Raw genomic sequence first — 17,863 nt, 5'->3', positions numbered from 1 at the left:
TCAAAAATATACCTATAAAGAGAAAAATTAGGACAGACTGAAAATGTTGCAGTGGTCTCTTAATTTTTGCCAGAGCTGTAAAACACTCAAAAAAGTGAAAACATTTTTTGCCGGGTTACATTTCTCACCCATACAGTATTCCTTGGTTTGGGGTATATTACTGAGATATCCAGTACTCCAAAAAGCTTAAAAATTTTTTTACTTTGTTAAATTTCTCTCCCATACTGTATTCAGTGGTCTGGGGTACATTACTGAGATATCCAGTATTCCAAAAAAAGCATTAAAAAAAGTTTATTGGTTCAATTACTCAACCAAACAGTATTCCATGTTGTCGGGTACATTTCTGTGATATCTAACACTTCGTAAAAGAGTTTAGACATTTTTCAGGCTTCAATTCCTCATCCATACAGTATTACTGTATGTGGTCTGTAATATTTAACATTTCCAAAATGATTTGGAAATTTTTCTTCACCCATTTCCACATTCTTACAGTATTACTTTTAGGGATGAGCCAATATTTCAATATTCAGTTCTGATTAAGATGGCCAAATTTGCAATATTCACCTAATTATTCTTCGAATACTCTCCGAACATAGCCGAACACCACTGGAGTCAATGGGAGGCAAAAAACAAACACACTCACAACACCATCACACATTCCCAAAAGCAGTCAAAACACATCAAAGTAGGAGCAGACACCAGGAAAGTGGCCTAAAATTCACCCACAGTTCAAACTTTAGAATGGCATGGCAGCAATCACCATGTATGAGGTATTAAGGTCTAGGCCAGCATGTACAGCTTTGAATTTGAACTTCAAATTAAAATGACGTGGGTGAGGGATCAGTGTAGGCCTGCTGTGCTAGAAGCCCTGATGCCACATGCAATAGATCAACCTGCTTTGATACTCAGCCACACTCAGGTGGCACAAATTGCAGTTTTGTAGACTACTATTGTCAGAAAAATACTAAGGATAGTAACATGGGTAGTTGATCAAAGGCAGTGGAGGCCTGCCGGTCTTAGAGGCCTACTGCTACAGGCAACAAAAATGATGGAGACCCAAACAGGAGTCTACACATTTCCAAAAAATAGTGGCAGACACCAACAAAGTGGCATCAATTTCACTAGAGTATAAATAGGTTAACAGGGAGCAATATCTCTTCCTCTATAGCCAACAGAGAGGAGCGCTACTGTACACAGTAGTACACCAATCCAACAAACAAGGCAACACAAACAAGGTTTAAAGTACTGCAGTGCGCAGCCCTGACCTTTCCCGGCACCTGCGCACTGCAGTACTCTGCAGGAACACAACAGGAAGCAAGGAAGAGGATGCCATTGCTAGAAGATGGGAGGCACCGGACCCGGACCGCGACACCCATCGGACCGGACCGCACCCCGGGTGAGTATAATATAACTTGCTTTTCTTACTTTCAGGTTACATCGGGGGCTTATCTACAGCATTACAGAATGCTGTTGATAATCCCCTGATGGAGGTGGCCGCATCTCATAGGGCAATAATGAGGTCACAGATTCCCATTAACAAAAAACTCCATGCATACAAAAAATTCACTCATATATAACAGAGGAATGCACCGGGGTGTTAAGGTAGAGGAATAAACCAAAATAGAGAAGGATAAGGAATTACTACACATACAAACCAAGCAACAGTCACTAATAACTACTCCAACTCTCCTTCTCCTAAGAACTCCTCTCCCTCTGGTAGCCATGCAACCATAAAGCTAGCTTTGACAAGGATTTGTATCAAAGCCTAGATTATAAAAGGGAGAAGGAGTGGAAAACTGAGCTCAGCTGTGAGCACAGGGATTTACAACATGGCCGATTAACCTCTATTCTGCCAGAAGTAATAAACACATTTAAAATGAAGATGAAATGCTTCTTCTCAGCAGCAGAGTAGGAGCAATCAGACTCTGCAGTCTTCAGGCTCCACACTGTCATGGTGACCCCAAGACATTACCCCCTCTTCTATGAGGGACCTCTGGAACCTCAGGTCCAGACCTATCGGGTTGTGCCACGTGAAAAGCCCGGACCAGTCTGACTGCATGAACATCAGATGCTTTTACCCACATCCTCTCCTCAGGACCATACCCCCTCCAATGTACTAGATACTGAAGCAACCGACGAACAAGATGAGAATTCAAGATCTTTGCAATGTGAAACTCCAAATTTCCATCAACAATGACATTAGATGGTGGTAGAGGTGATGGTACTGAAGATGCAACATATTTTTTGAGGAATGATGAAATACATTATGAATCTTAAAGGTAGGCGGAAAATCAAGGCAAATCGCTATGGGATCGATGATGGCTATGATTTTATAAGGATTGAAAAACTAGGGGACCAGTTTCCAAGACAATGACATTAGGTGGTGGCAGAGGTGATGGTACTGAAGATGCAACATATTTTTTGAGGAATGATGAAATACATAATGAATCTTAAAGGTAGGCGGTAAATCAAGGCAAAATGTTATGGGATAGATGATGGCTATGATTTTATAAGGATTGAAAAACCTGGGACCAGTTTCCAAGACGGAACCTTCTGCTTAATGTTCCTACAGTAGAGAACAGCCATACCAAGTCACCAACATACAGGTCCGGACCCACCAAAAGTCTCTTTTTACATCTCATGACGAAGCCCATCTATTTCTCCATACAGAATCATTGGTCCCATATAATGTTTGAAACAGTATATGATGAGCTCCACATAATGCTACAGTATATGTTGGTCCCCATGGATGAAGCTCCACTGTCTTATGGGCCCAAATAATGCTCCAAACATAATGGGCCCCATTTCTAATGCTCTAGTGTATAATTGGCCCTGTAAATGCTGCTCCAGTGTCTGATGTCCACCTTTGGAATGTTCCAGTGTATGGTGGGCCCCATCTATCATTCTCCAGAGTATAGTGCTCCCCAAAAATTGCTGTCCCAACATTGAAAACAATCAAATAAGTCTCCTCGCTAGGGAATCCCTGTACTTGTCTGGATTCCTCGTAGTCCCCATCTTCCATCTCACTGCACAGTATTTCAACTTTGCAAGTGCTGTGATCCTGAGCAAGCAGGGGGGGCCCACTCATTGGCGACGGCACTGGCACAGGGCCCCTGATAGTATGGTGGTGTGTCTGATGGCGGGTGGGCCGAACCTGCACTTTCATCTGCAGCTTCCTCTTTGTCACCGTGTAAGATGGAACTGTATATGGGAAGGGTAACCTGAGTTTCATCAGGGTCAGATTCAGGTCGTGTAGCGTGCGAGGGGAATGTAGTGGTCTGGGTCAATATACCAGCAGATTCATCGAGCAGTGGCTGGGCATCAGTGCACTTGTGTCGCCCCCAGGAGTACGGTCGCCACAGTGGCATTACCTTCTTCCTAGGGAGTGTGATGTCATGCTTGGGAGCAACGAACGATGTCTCTAGCAGGTTAACTGATTGGGCGGCGTTATTCCCACGAGTCATGACCCTCCAAACAGCGTTCATGAAGGCAAAGTGTTTGTTTTACGTGGGCAATATGGTTGCAAAGCTGAACCTTAAAGGAATGTCCAGAAGGGCACCACCAGGAGTGGAGCCTACGGTTAAATTTGACTCCACCTGGGAAACCTCAACCATGCCAGCTACAGAACAGATGCACACATTGCAAGCTTAATTCCGTTAACGAACGAGACTCCGTCATGCCCCACGGTCCGAGCCCGGCTTACTAGAGGGACACGTGAGGCTCTGGCACATGAGATTGGCCAATAACTGGTGTGTCATGCCCTTACATGTCCGTGGCTGCATGTGCACTACACTGAAAAGGCCAGCGTTTGTCGCTTACAGGTGCAGATAACCCGCTGAACAACGTTAGTGATGGGGATCACTGATTACAATTATTACCCGCGAACAATGATTTCCCAGTAAGTGCAGGTCAACCGCAGTTCCGGAATTAGGCCTAACCGTCATTCCTGAAAAAATGAAAAACTTACGTGTGCAAACCACAGGTGCTGTAGCTTGCTTAACAGCTCGCCAGCCGTTCTCACGCCCAGTATGGATTACACGTGATTGCACAAAGGTGAGAAAGGGTACCGTATCCCCAGATAACATGTATGGATAGCGTACACATTCAAAATATATGTTGTGGGGATGTGGCTCGCTTAGGTGCAGCGGGAGACAAATATGAGACAGGTTCTTCAACAGTGCTTGCGGTTTATTCACGGCATAAACGCACAAGGCAGCGTAACACCAAACAAATAGCCTTTTAGCTCAGGCAAAATAACACAAAATGTCCGTAGTTGTAGACTCAGAGCAGGAGTCTCAGCACACATGGGAGGCTTAGTCCTCCCCACACACAACTCCCTGGTTCAGGAGCAGGCCACATTATAAGGCTGTAGCCACACCCACAAACTCAGCAGCTGACTGGTCACCTGACTGTGACCTCACCACAGGTCCTTCAAACAACCACAATAATAATATCTGGTACGCTTTACTTATGCCTTACATTATAGAGACAAGCCATTTATGAGGCACATATCTCCCATCAATTACACGACCCTTAGCCCTGCCACATACCTCCCCCCTCTGCCTAAAGCCGTGGGGCTTGGCACTTTCACCTACCAGGCAAGGGATTCTGGAGAGGGCATCGGCATTCCCATGTAGCTTCCCGGCCCTATGCTCTACATGGAAGCTGAAGTCTTGTAGGGCTAAGAACCAGCGGGTGACCCTAGCATTCTTGCCCTTTGTTTCCCTCATCCACCTGAGTGGGGCATGGTCGGATATTAATCTAAACTTCCGTCCCACCAGGTAGTACCGTAATGTGTCCACTGCCCATTTTATGGCCAAACACTCCTTCTCTACAACTGAGTAATTTCTCTCACAAGGAGTCAACTTCCTACTCAAGTAGAGAACAGGATGCTCCTCCCCACGTATCTCTTGGGAGAGGACTGCTCCTATCCCGACATCTGAGGCATCTGTCTGGAGGACAAATTCACGTTTAAAGTCTGGGGCCACCAAAACGGGTTGCTTGCAAAGAGCTCCCTTCATTTCTTGGAAGGCTGACTCTGCTTCTTCGGACCAGCTGACCATCACTGACTTCGTCCCCTTAAGCAGATCAGTTAGAGGTGCTGCCATTGTGGTGAAGTTTGGGATGAACCTCCTGTAATATCCCACAATCCCCAGGAAAGCTTTAACTTGCTTCTTTGACAGAGGTCTCGGCCATGTCTGAATTGCTTCCACTTTATTGATTTGGGGTTTGATCTCGCCACGCCCCACTACATATCCTAGGTACTTGGCTTCTTCTCTCCCCAAGGCACACTTCTTTGGGTTTATTGTAAACCCCGCCTCTCTTAGAGCATCAATCACTGCTTGGACCTTCTCCAGGTGAGTCTCCCAGTCCGGAGTAAAGATGACGATATCATCTAGATATGCGGCAGCATATAGCTTATGAGGCGCAAGGATTCTATCCATCACCCTCTGGAAGGTTGCTGGAGCTCCCTGTAGGCCAAACGGCATCCGGACATACTGGAAGCACCCGTCTGGTGTGGAGAATGCCGTCTTCTCCTTGGCTTCCTGTGCCATGGGAATCTGCCAATATCCCTTTGTCAGATCCAAAGTGGTTATGTATCTGGCCGGTCCAAGTCTCTCGATGAGCTCATCAACACGTGGCATGGGATAAGCGTCGAACTTGGAGACCTCATTCAGCTTTCGGTAATCGTTGCAGAACCTCCATTCACCATCAGGTTTTGGGACCAGGACAATCGGGCTCGACCAGCCGCTCTTGGATTCCTCAATGACCCCGAGCTTCAACATACGCTGCACCTCCTTGGAGATTACCTCTCGCCGGGCCTCAGGAATACGATAGGGTTTCACGTTCACCCGCACATGTGGCTCGGTCAGAATTTCGTGCTCCACCACCTTCGTGCTCCCCGGCAACTCTGAGAACAGGTCGCGGTTTTTCTGGAGTAACTCCCGGCACTGCTGTTTCTGGGCCTTCGACAGAGTCTCCGCTATGGTAACAGCTCCAACCTCCCCTTCTAGGTTGCCCAGCAAGCACGGAGTTACCCCTGGCTCTCTATCTTGCCATGGCTTGATAAGGTTAATATGGTAAACCTGGTATAATGATTACCTATAACCTTATTCTTCATAAGAAATTGTACGTGATGGATAAACTGTTTACTGCACCCAGTTGGACATTGAAACTACACGTCCACATGTTAGGTAGATACTGGGGCCATGAATACTTAGTAAGACAGGTTAATGAGGCTAATGGAGCTATAACTGTCATGAGGATAGATTAATGAGAATAATATTGGGGTCTTGTGTAATTTACCCAAGACCTATTAAAACTTTCAGCACGTCTACACAAATACTAATAATTAACAGCCGAGTACAATCTGATTGGTTAACGAATATGAATATGATTGGTTGGAACCATTTATGCTTACTGTTGAATGATCAATTGTCCAATGAAATGTGATGATGTAATGTTACCGCCTACTCAAATGAGCATATAAGCTACCTAATTAAATCAGGAAATGGGGGAACATCCTGCAGATACATACCCTGTCTCTGTGTGTGTTTGTTCTCCGCTACTCGAGTAGGCCTCAGACCAAAATCTGGCAACCTTCCAGCATATCGATCTCCCATTGAGAGATAAACATCAAATCACAAACCCATCAGTGGCGTCCCATTGGGCGGGCTGGTTACAACAGAAGACCCCAGTATCCTGAAATCCGGCACCCGCAGACTGAAGGCCTAGAGGACACACAGATCAAAATCACCGGTGAAGGTAAGAGCCATTGATTCTTACAAATTCTGTGTCTCCCCTCTGCTACATGCTCTGAACCGGCTCTTGGGGTACAGTATAGTCTGTCTTCTTAAATACCAGCGCTAAGAACCGTAGAATATCCTTGTGATACATAATACGTATGCTGGAGGGAGAAACCTAAAAGCTGCTACGTATGATTGCGCATGAATGATTGAACCAACCTTGAGGGTACTAGGAATTCTTTACTGTGTTTTTGCCCCTTGGGAGCGTCTCTCCATGGTAACTGGCTTGCCAGGATTCATGTGAGGACACGTCTCTGGCGGCATACGCATAAAGAAGGCTGCGTACGTCCTCTTGGAGAGTGCTAGAGGTACTATTACGGTGTTGAAACGCCGGTTACAGACAGGATAGGTCTATCCACCTTCTATTCTGTCTGATACGCACAAACTGCCCCCTAATGGTGCTAAAGAACTTTGAGGTAGTAGGGATTACATTAGCCTGCATACTAATGATAGCTTTAGTCTTCTGGTTGATAAATAAGATCTCTGAGTATACAAGGCTCAGCAGGTTTAGTTGAGGGAAAAGATTTTTACTGGGCTAATAAGAAAATTTGGGTCATATTAGTCTGCCTACAGTTAATTGGATTTGCTCTCTGGTATATATAGGTTTATTATAACTGTAGAGAAGTGCCATCTCATACTGAGTACGTAGAGATTTAGTGTTAGGTGACCAGGTGGGTCACGAGGTCTGGCCAGACCACTAAATAGTTAACCTTCTTATCAAGGTTCCCATGGGTTTGATGCCTATCAACTGATCAGTTTCAGTTTAGGACACGCAAGTTCAAACAGTGAGCGGGAACCTCTTATAACAACGGGACGCAGTCTATGTATCGAATTCGCGCAGTGCAGTCGGCATGGATATTGCTAAGCAGGAGTGATAATGAAGTATACTTGTTGAGATGTGGGCACACAGTAACAGCGTATATTAAGAGAATAAGTGAATAGCAACCAGAGAAAGAGGCAGATAGAGAGATATGGTCTAGGTGCGGCCTGTACATTGAGTTAGCGAAGTGCAGTCAGTACGGGTCCGCAAGCCATAGGCATTTTACACTTTAGGACAAGCCAGGACTATTTTTAGCCCCCAATACAGTCAAGTATCAACCAGAAAACATAGATAGGATTTTTAGCAGGAGCACCAGGAGGTAATAAGCTTAAGGAGTTAACAGTTTACTGAATCTGTGTGAAGGAATGTGAATGACCTTTGAGACTCTCTGCTGATAAGTGGAAGCGCATGATCTCATGTGTGAAATTCTGTGTGAATGAGAGCTCACTGTAGGTTCTGTCTGCAGACTGCGATTTTCAAAAGAAAATCTGATGCAAATCATGTCTTGTATGGCAGATGGATATTTGCTGGGACAGTCCCAGGTACGAATGTGAAGAAATTCCATTACATACAGCAAACTGGTGGAGGGTGCTGTTAGCATTAAACACGCATATCCCTTTAAGTAATGCGTTGAAAGGTCACACGTTACGAGACCTGAGGCTTGGTGAACAGTTTATATTGCAAAGCCCAGACGGACAAGTTTTCCACAATAGACGGTTCCGTGTCAGGAATCGAGGAGGCACCTGTTGAGTGGTTTAAACTGTGGGTTGTATTGCTTGCCGTGTGTGTGTGTGTGTGTGTGCCAGATATTCCATGAGAAAATGTCGTGCCCTAATTGCACATTTGGATTAATGTTGATTATATCTCCTGAAGGTTGGAGAATTGTCAAAATTATACCAGGAGGGTATATCCAACTGCTCACTGGTTTTGGATTTCTGTCAGACAGATTTCCAGAGTATAAAGTATTTAGGCTCAATGTGCATGGTATTCCTGCAACTCCCTGGGTCGACGGAATTTCATTAAGTGACATAGAAAATTATAATCTTGTCAGATGTCCATTAAATAATGGGCAGCCAGAGATGTACCTGGTTGAAGCGCAGCTTGCAGCTTTGCTCACTGGATTCACATTATAGCATAATACGTATTTGTAGAAGGTGTACAGCTAGTTTTTCTTAATGTCAAGTTTTTTTTTTTTTTTTAGAATGCATGTTGAAAAGGAAAAAAAAAAAAGGAGAGGCAGATGGTTCAAGGTACAACGTTGCCTTTGACTTGAAGCAGTGTTAGATATCCATGGAAGGCAATTGTCAGGTAGTAAAGATAAGGAATGCTTTTAGTATGTGTTAGGGAAAAAAAAAAAAAAATAGGAACTCCCGTTATATGTGTAATGGAAATCCACCACTCTGCCCCCTATTCGGTATTAATATGGTGATTTCCAAAGGGGGGGAGAAGAGAGGAGAGTCAGCTATTTTTAAATATTTTTAATCCATAAAGGTATCTCTCATTAATCTGGATTTTGAGTTTTTCTTTACGGAAGGTCCAAGAACCTGGTTGTATGGCGATCACACAGCATGAGATAGTAGAAAGCAGAACCACTCCTCCCTCATAACTCTACAGGGGAGGTGGAGTTGACGGCACTCATTGAGGCGTTTAGGGGGCTTTAAGGTAAGCAAGACACCACATATACAAGTCATTGTTTTCAGGTGAACCCACAACTGCAGCCCCATATGGGGAGGAAAGGTCTTTTCTTACATCAACAGGCCCTGGAAGAGGTTGCCATAGTGGAAGTGAGGGTACATATGAGAAGGAACCCGTGGAGCACGAAGCAAACAAAGTGGCTGGGAATCAGCCAGAAGACCAAGGTACTGGGAGACCCCTGAGGCGCCTCCACTGGTCATGGTGAGCATTAAAGATAACCAGTTAGACTTAAGTATCTTACAGGCTCTGACTCGGTCACCAACCGGGGAAGAGACTGAAGTCTGGTCGGAAGCTGGAGCTCAGAACCGTGGATGGTGGGACTGTGGGTATGTTTGCCAAAATCCTTGCACCATGTGATGGCTCATGACTCAACGCACGTGAGTGAAGACAAAAACTATGTGCTCTGAAGAAAGATGCTGGGTCCACCTGTTTAGCTTTACATTAACATAGATTATATGCGCACAACACAGATAGACTAGAAAGATGCCATAGACATACACGTGCGCCTGGGCCCTCCTATCCGTTTCAATGACTGCAGATTGACTTCATACAGGCTGCCCAAGGTAAGATGTATGAAGTATGTGCTCGTGTGTGTTGATCTCTTTTCAGGGGACTGGAGGCCTTCCTGATGTCAGAAGCTACCACAACTGAGGTACTCTTTTGTCCACATAGATGTTGTGACTATTTGACAACCCCTGCAGTAGGTCCGGAGTCCAAAAGGGACTCCCATTTGTGTATAAATAAGTTTTTGATTCTATTTTAGTTAATCCAGACATTGGTTGCTGACCAAAAGACACGAAGACCACTGGAGCCACTGGTTGATGGTCCCCACTAAGCCACATCCGTAGAGTTAAACGGAAGACCGGTCTACACAAGCTACTATGAGGTCCTGGAGTGGAAGAATATGGGTCCTGTCCCTGATGATGTTGGCAGCTTTACTGCAAGAAGGACAAATGGACGAGACACTTCAGAATAGCACATCAGTAACCTTGTGGTTTGACACCAAGGCAGCAACAGCTACATTTAGGGTGGACTTGTGTCAGATAGTGAAGTGTCAATGGAATCTTAAATTTGGGAAGAAGAGTAGCAACCCCAATTATAAATACCTAACAGGAGTTGAAGGGGCGGTGGTATATATCTGTGTAACTAGACCTGGAAATGAGAACTGTAATTCTTGGTCAGATGCAGCTTGGAACACGGGAACTTCATGGGGGTATAAGCCAGAGGAAGCCATGACTCGTGTTAGTTCATCAGGAAAGCCTCTCCTCAAGAGGATGAATATTGCTGTACCCATTCCAAAATGGGGTTGTGATCCAGAGGTTTTGGACTGGAGATTCTCTTGCAATCCTCTCCTTATAACACTGGATGAACCCTCTCTTGGAGATGAAGGTCTCTATGTATTGGGACTGTATACCCCAGGTAGACAGGTTCAGCAGGGAACATTTTGGTTAAAAGCTGTTCCTGCACAGGACAAGGAACAAGAGGAGGACAAACCCCAAAGGTCAGGAGAAATGTTGGATGTTGATGGAATTGGAAAATTAGGCTATGAGGAGAAATTAGCCGTAGAAACAGGCTACACAGAGAGGAATGAATGGTTGCTATGGATGAAGTATACTACAGAGCAAAATAACAAAACTGATTGTATTGCATGTGCAACCGCTAGGCCCCATTTAGGGACTATTCCCCTCAGATATTCAGAACAGGATCAAGTAGACTTACAGTGTATTCTAGCTTTGTATAATGCCACATATGACCCTAGTGATAATGTTCTGTGTCAATCTCTATCAGTCCGGTATCCAATTGCAAAAATTGATCAGGTACCACCTAGAGTTTATGCATATCCAGGTGACTACACTTGCTTCCTGAGAACAGGACCAGGAAGATGGGTAGGAAATCTAACTTCAGAGTTTTGTCACAACACCATCCCAATAAATACAGATACAGGAGGGTTTAAAGCCAGTTGGTTTCAAAACCAAACTATAGCAAGGAGTGACATATGGTGGTTATGTGGAGATATGAAATTAAGGCCTAGGTTGCCACCAGGTTGGGTTGGCAGCTGTGCTCTAGTTCAAGTGCTCATGCCATTTAAAATAATTTCATCAGAAGAGATTAAAGGAGGTGGAATGAATGTTGAAACCCTACACAGAAATAGGAGGTCAGTACCTGCTGGGTCCTTTGATCCTAGAGTTTATATAGACAATATAGGGGTACCCAGAGGGGTACCTGATGAGTACAAGGCCAGGAACCAGATAGCAGCAGGTTTTGAATCAATTTTCTTTTGGTGGGTGACAATTAATAAAAATGTGGATTGGATAAATTATATTTATTATAATCAGCAAAGGTTTATAAATTACACAAGGGATGCAGTAAAAGGGATAGCTGAACAATTAGGCCCAACTTCTTTAATGACACATCAGAATAGGATGGCTTTGGATATGTTGCTAGCGGAAAAAGGGGGCGTGTGCAAGATGTTTGGAACGTTTTGCTGTACCTTCATCCCCAATAACAAGTCCAGATGGGAGTATCACCAAGGCGTTGGAGGGTCTTACATCCCTGTCCGAAGAATTGGCAGAAAATTCGGGTATCAACAATCCCTTCATGGACTGGTTGGAATCCTGGTTCGGTAGATGGAGTCATCTTGTGTCCAGCCTCCTCATCTCTCTGGCAGTAGTAGCAGCAGTACTTGTGACCTGTGGATGCTGCTGCATACCATGTATCAGAGGACTACTTCAAAGATTGATTGATGCGACTATTACTAAAACTATGTACATTACATTGAAACCTTACAATAATGATTATGAGCAAATGGTTTGAGGTTGAGAATTAGATATGATCTCCCTTTCCCTATGGGGAATTCGGCAGAAGAAGGGTTAGGAAGTCCGACACTGGCATTAGGCCTTTGAATGTACCTATATGTGAATGGTAGAGTCATATCTGTTCTCAAAAGGGGGGACTGACAGGGAATTCTATATGTCCTTTTAATATCAATGTATTTCTGGGGTCTTACATGCATACTCTGTATATGAAAATGCTGTCTCATGATAATGAATACCTATAACCTTATTCTTCATAAGAAATTGTACGTGATGGATAAACTGTTTACTGCACCCAGTTGGACATTGAAACTACACGTCCACATGTTAGGTAGATACTGGGGCCATGAATACTTAGTAAGACAGGTTAATGAGGCTAATGGAGCTATAACTGTCATGAGGATAGATTAATGAGAATAATATTGGGGTCTTGTGTAATTTACCCAAGACCTATTAAAACTTTCAGCACGTCTACACAAATACTAATAATTAACAGCCGAGTACAATCTGATTGGTTAACGAATATGAATATGATTGGTTGGAACCATTTATGCTTACTGTTGAATGATCAATTGTCCAATGAAATGTGATGATGTAATGTTACCGCCTACTCAAATGAGCATATAAGCTACCTAATTAAATCAGGAAATGGGGGAACATCCTGCAGATACATACCCTGTCTCTGTGTGTGTTTGTTCTCCGCTACTCGAGTAGGCCTCAGACCAAAATCTGGCAACCTTCCAGCATATCGATCTCCCATTGAGAGATAAACATCAAATCACAAACCCATCAGCTTCCGTCTTCCGGGTTGGTGGATCTTGTAGTTTACGTCTCCCAGCTTCTCCACCACCTCATATGGCCCTTGCCACTTGGCCAAGAACTTACTTTCCACCGTCGGGATTAGCACGAGAACTCGGTCTCCCGGATTGAACTGCCTCACTCTGGCTGACCGGTTGTAGACCCTGGCCTGAGCCTCTTGTGCCTGGCGGAGATGTTCTTTAACAATGGGCATCACCTTCGCAACCCTCTGCTGCATCAGTGCCACATGCTCAATGACGCTTCTGTGGGGCGTGACTTCGGCTTCCCAGGTTTCCTTGGCTATATCTAGGAGACCTCGTGGATGCCGGCCGTACAGAAGCTCGAAGGGGGAGAACCCCGTGGAGGCCTGGGGAACTTCACGGATAGAAAACAGTAAATACGGTAGGAGACAATCTCAGTCTCTACCATCTTCCTCTATGACTTTTCTCAGCATGCTCTTCAGTGTCTTGTTAAACCTCTCAACAAGGCCATCTGACTGCGGATGGTACACTGAAGTCCTTAACTGGGAAATTTGCAAGATTCTGCACAATTCTCTCATCACTTTGCTCATAAAAGGTGTCCCCTGGTCGGTCAGAATCTCCTTCGGCAAACCCGTCCGGGAAAACACATGGACCAGCTCACGGGCTATACTCTTCGCGGAGGAGTTTCTCAGGGGAATGGCCTCAGGATAGCGTGTGGCATAGTCCAGGATGACTAATATATACTGATGCCCCCAAGCTGATTTAACTAAGGGACCAACCAAGTCCATGGCAATTCTCTCAAATGGCACCTCAATAATGGGCAGTGGCACAAGAGGGTTCCGAAAATGAGATGTGGGGGCAGTTAACTGACATGTCGGGCAGGACCTGCAATAGTTTACTATTTCCCGGTGACACCCAGGCCAATAGAACCTCTGTACAACCCGTTCCTGGGTTTTTTCCACCCCCAGGTGTCCCCCCAAGATGTGTGAATGGGCCATGTCCAACACTTTTCGTCTATAGGGGCCAGGTACTATTAACTGCTCTGCCACCTCCTCCCTTATTTTCGTGACCCGGTACAACAATTCCCCACTCAACATAAAATGGGGAAACCTTGTGTCTGCTCCTGGCTCTTGTGCAACCCCAATAATGACGGTAACATTGTTAAAGGCTTCCCTTAGTGTGGGGTCCCTATGTTGGGCAGTCCCAAAATTCTCCCCGGCCACCCCTAACTCCGGGATGTCAGGTACAGGGGACCCTTCCTCTTCATCCCCAACAAGGACACATAAAGGAAAGTCATCTGCCTCTGGTGGTGGCGATACCTCAGTGGGTTGGATTGGTTCCCTGCTCTTGCTAGCACACTCAGAACCCCTCCCCCACAGATCCCAAAACAGACAGAAATCCCGGCCAATAATTATGGGATGCAACAAGTCTCGAACAACACCAACTTCATGTGACTCGGTGCCATGCGCCGTTTCAATCTTCACCCTAGCCATAGGGTAGTCCTTTGCATCGCCATGTATGCACCGAACACCAATCTTTTTACCCGGGAGTATGTTTAGAGGAAAACTGGCCCTCACAAGGGTCACCAAGCTCCCGGAGTCCAGAAGCGCCATTACTGCTCGACCGTTCACCTTCACGGGACACGCTTGTGGCCCCTTGTTAGGTAGCGAGTTCACACTGCAAGCTGGATATGCGTAGTATGAACTACGGCGTCCCATGCTGCAGTCCATCTGCTCGGTGGTCTGGGGACAACGGGCCGCTATATGTCCTGGCTCATGACATTTCCAGCAAATAACACCCGAGAGGACCTTGGGCACCGCCTCCCCCACCCCTTTTGACCTTGGACGCACCGCGCCTTTTTGTGACTTCGCCCCCTGCTGGGACCCCCAATACGGAATGGGCAGCTTCCCCAGGGAACCTTCCATCCCCTGGTATCTCTCGACCAGCCCAACCAGTTCATCAGCATTTTGGGGATCACCCTGGGCAACCCAAGTCTGTAGAGGTCTCGGCAGGGAATGCACAAACCGATCCATCACAAACTCGCTCTACCATCTGTGCCGGGGAAGCCGACTCTGGCTGCAGCCATTTCTGGACCAGGTGCAACAAGTCAAACATTTGGGAGCGCGGGGGTTTGTCCCGGTGATAGGCCCAACGATGCACTCTCTGTGCCCTGGTAGTCATTGTTACCCCCAAGCGGGCGAGAATTTCCGCTTTTAATTTGGGATACTCTCTGGCATCTTGTACTGTCAGGTCAAAGTATGCCTTCTGGGGCTCCCCCGTTAGGTATGGGGCCAGTACCTCCGCCCACCGCTCTGGCTGAAGTTTTTCCCTCTCAGCCACCCTTTCAAACACCGTCAGGAAGGCCTCAACATCATCCTCAGGGGTCATTTTCTGTAATGCGCGTCTTACCGCCTTCTCGACGTCGGTGGCATCAGCCCGACCTGGCGTTGGGGCGCTCGTCCTGCCCTCCTGGATGGCGGTTGCCAGAAGCTGCATCTGCTGCCGTTGTTCCTGCTGGCTCTGCTGGAACTGCTGCCGCTGCTCCTGCTGGCCTTGCTGGATCTGCTGTAACAACAGCTTGTTGGTTTCCTGCTGCAGTGCCTGGGACTGGACCAGGTGTTTCAGCAGGTCCTCCATGATTCCCGGCAGTACTTGTTGCCCCGCTGCAAACTTCACCCAGGACATGCAGCAACTGTCTCAAGTCTCTGCTGGGACCGCTGCCTGCACGTGTACCACCAATTGTGGGGATGTGGCTCGCTTAGGTGCAGCGGGAGACAAATATGAGACAGGTTCTTCAACAGTGCTTGCGGTTTATTCACTGCATAAACGCACAAGGCAGCGTAACACCAAACAAATAGCCTTTTAGCTCAGGCAAAATAACACAAAATGTCCGTAGTTGTAGACTCAGAGCAGGAGTCTCAGCACACATGGGAGGCTTAGTCCTCCCCACACACAACTCCCTGGTTCAGGAGCAGGCCACATTATAAGGCTGTAGCCACACCCACAAACTCAGCAGCTGACTGGTCACCTGACTGTGACCTCACCACAGGTCCTTCAAACAACCACAATAATAATATCTGGTACGCTTTACTTATGCCTTACATTATAGAGACAAGCCATTTATGAGGCACATATCTCCCATCAATTACACGACCCTTAGCCCTGCCACAATGTCTATACATCAGGAGGCAGGCTCAGACGGTGTTAGGCCCAGTATGGATTGCACGTGATTGCACAAAGGTTAGAAAGGGTACCGTATCCCCAGAAAACATGTATGGATAGCGTACACATTCAAAATATATGTCTATACATCAGGAGGCAGGCTCAGACGGTATTAGGCCCAGTATGGATTGCACGTGATTGCACAAAGGTTAGAAAGGGTACCGTTTCCCCGGATAACATGTATGGATAGCGTACACATTCAAAATATATGTCTATACATCAGGAGGCAGGCTCAGACGGTGTTAGGCCCAGTATGGATTGCACGTGATTGCACAAAGGTTAGAAAGGGTACCGTTTCCCCAGATAACATGTATGGATAGCGTACACATTCAAAATATATGTCTATACATCAGGAGGCAGGCTCAGACGGTGTTAGGCCCAGTATGGATTGCACGTGATTGCACAAAGGTTAGAAAGGGTACCGTATCCCCAGATAACATGTATGGATAGCGTACACATTCAAAATATATGTCTATACATCAGGAGGCAGGCTCAGACGGTGTTAGGCCCAGTATGGATTGCTCGTGATTGCACAAAGGTTAGAAAGGGTACCGTTTCCCTGGATAACATGTATGGATAGCGTACACATTCAAAATATATGTCTATACATCAGGAGGCAGGCTCAGACGGTGTTAGGCCCAGTATGGATTGCACGTGATTGCACAAAGGTTAGAAAGGGTACCGTTTCCCCAGATAACATGTATGGATAGCGTACACATTCAAAATATATGTCTATACATCAGGAGGCAGGCTCAGACGGTGTTAGGCCCAGTATGGATTGCACGTGATTGCACAAAGGTTAGAAAGGGTACCGTTTCGCCGGATAACATGTATGGATAGCGTACACATTCAAAATATATGTCTATACATCAGGAGGCAGGCTCAGACGGTGTCAGGCACAGTATGGATTTGACGGCCCAGACTACACAGCGGAGGAGCTGGGAGAGGTAAAGATTGCAAATGCTGGGGCCCTGCCCAAGCAAGGGGGGCCCACTCGTGGGCATCGGTACTGGCACTGGGCCCCTCATAGTACGGCGGTGTGTCTGACGGCGGGTGTGCACCACCACCGTCAGAGACACTTGATTGCACTATGAAGGACCCTGTACCAGTGCCCGCGCCCAAGAGTCGGCCTACCCACCTGTACAGGGCAACGGCACTCGCACGGTGTCGTGCGCTAGGTGGTGACCCCGGCCATGGGGGGGGAGGCAGCACAGTTAGGGAGTTTTAGAAAGTGGCATATGTTGATGTTGGACATTCAGCTGATGCAAAAGGTGAAATAGGTCAAGTCCCAGGAAGAGGTGGACCAAAGCAAGCCATTTTTCTGTCACCCTATGTGTCATCAGGGGAAGGTGGGACAAAATCCTTGGAAACCCACGCGTGGTTCATTTTAATGAAGGTTAGATCATCCACATTTTGGGTTGACAGACGGGTCCTTTTTTCTGTCAGGATTGATCCAGCTGCACTGAAGACTCTTTCCGATAGCACACTTGTAGCTGGGCAAGCGAGCTCCTGTAAGGCATATTGTGCCAATTCAGGCCAGGTGTCCAGTTTAGCGGCCCAATAGTCAATGGGGAATGACCTGTGTGGGAGAACATCGATATGGGAGGAAAAGTAGTTTGTAACCATAGTTGACAACTGCTGTCTCCTGTCACTTTCCATCGATGCAGTATTACCAGTTGTGTGAGCGGTACTTGAAAAATCAGTCCACAACATTGTCATGAAACCCCT

The 17,863-nt window shown here is 46.3% G+C and overlaps 1 long non-coding RNA gene across 1 annotated transcript in view; it reads left to right on the top strand.

Moving 5' to 3' along the window:
* LOC141084049 (uncharacterized) overlaps positions 1–12,808 on the top strand; it is an 81,618-nt gene extending 68,810 nt beyond the window's left edge. The window contains exon 2 of the long non-coding RNA XR_012230915.1: positions 10,085–12,808. This is a non-coding gene — a long non-coding RNA (uncharacterized lncRNA). The remainder of the gene's footprint in view (positions 1–10,084) is intronic.
* Positions 12,809–17,863: the final 5,055 nt, after the last annotated feature.

The sequence above is a fragment of the Dendrobates tinctorius genome, unplaced genomic scaffold, assembly GCF_039654945.1.
Source record: "Dendrobates tinctorius isolate UK_male_01 unplaced genomic scaffold, ASM3965494v1 ptg000022l, whole genome shotgun sequence".
In the NCBI taxonomy this organism is placed as follows: Eukaryota; Metazoa; Chordata; class Amphibia; order Anura; family Dendrobatidae; genus Dendrobates; species Dendrobates tinctorius.
Note: the sequence above shows the minus strand (reverse complement) of the source record. Positions and strands in the feature narration are given on the sequence as shown.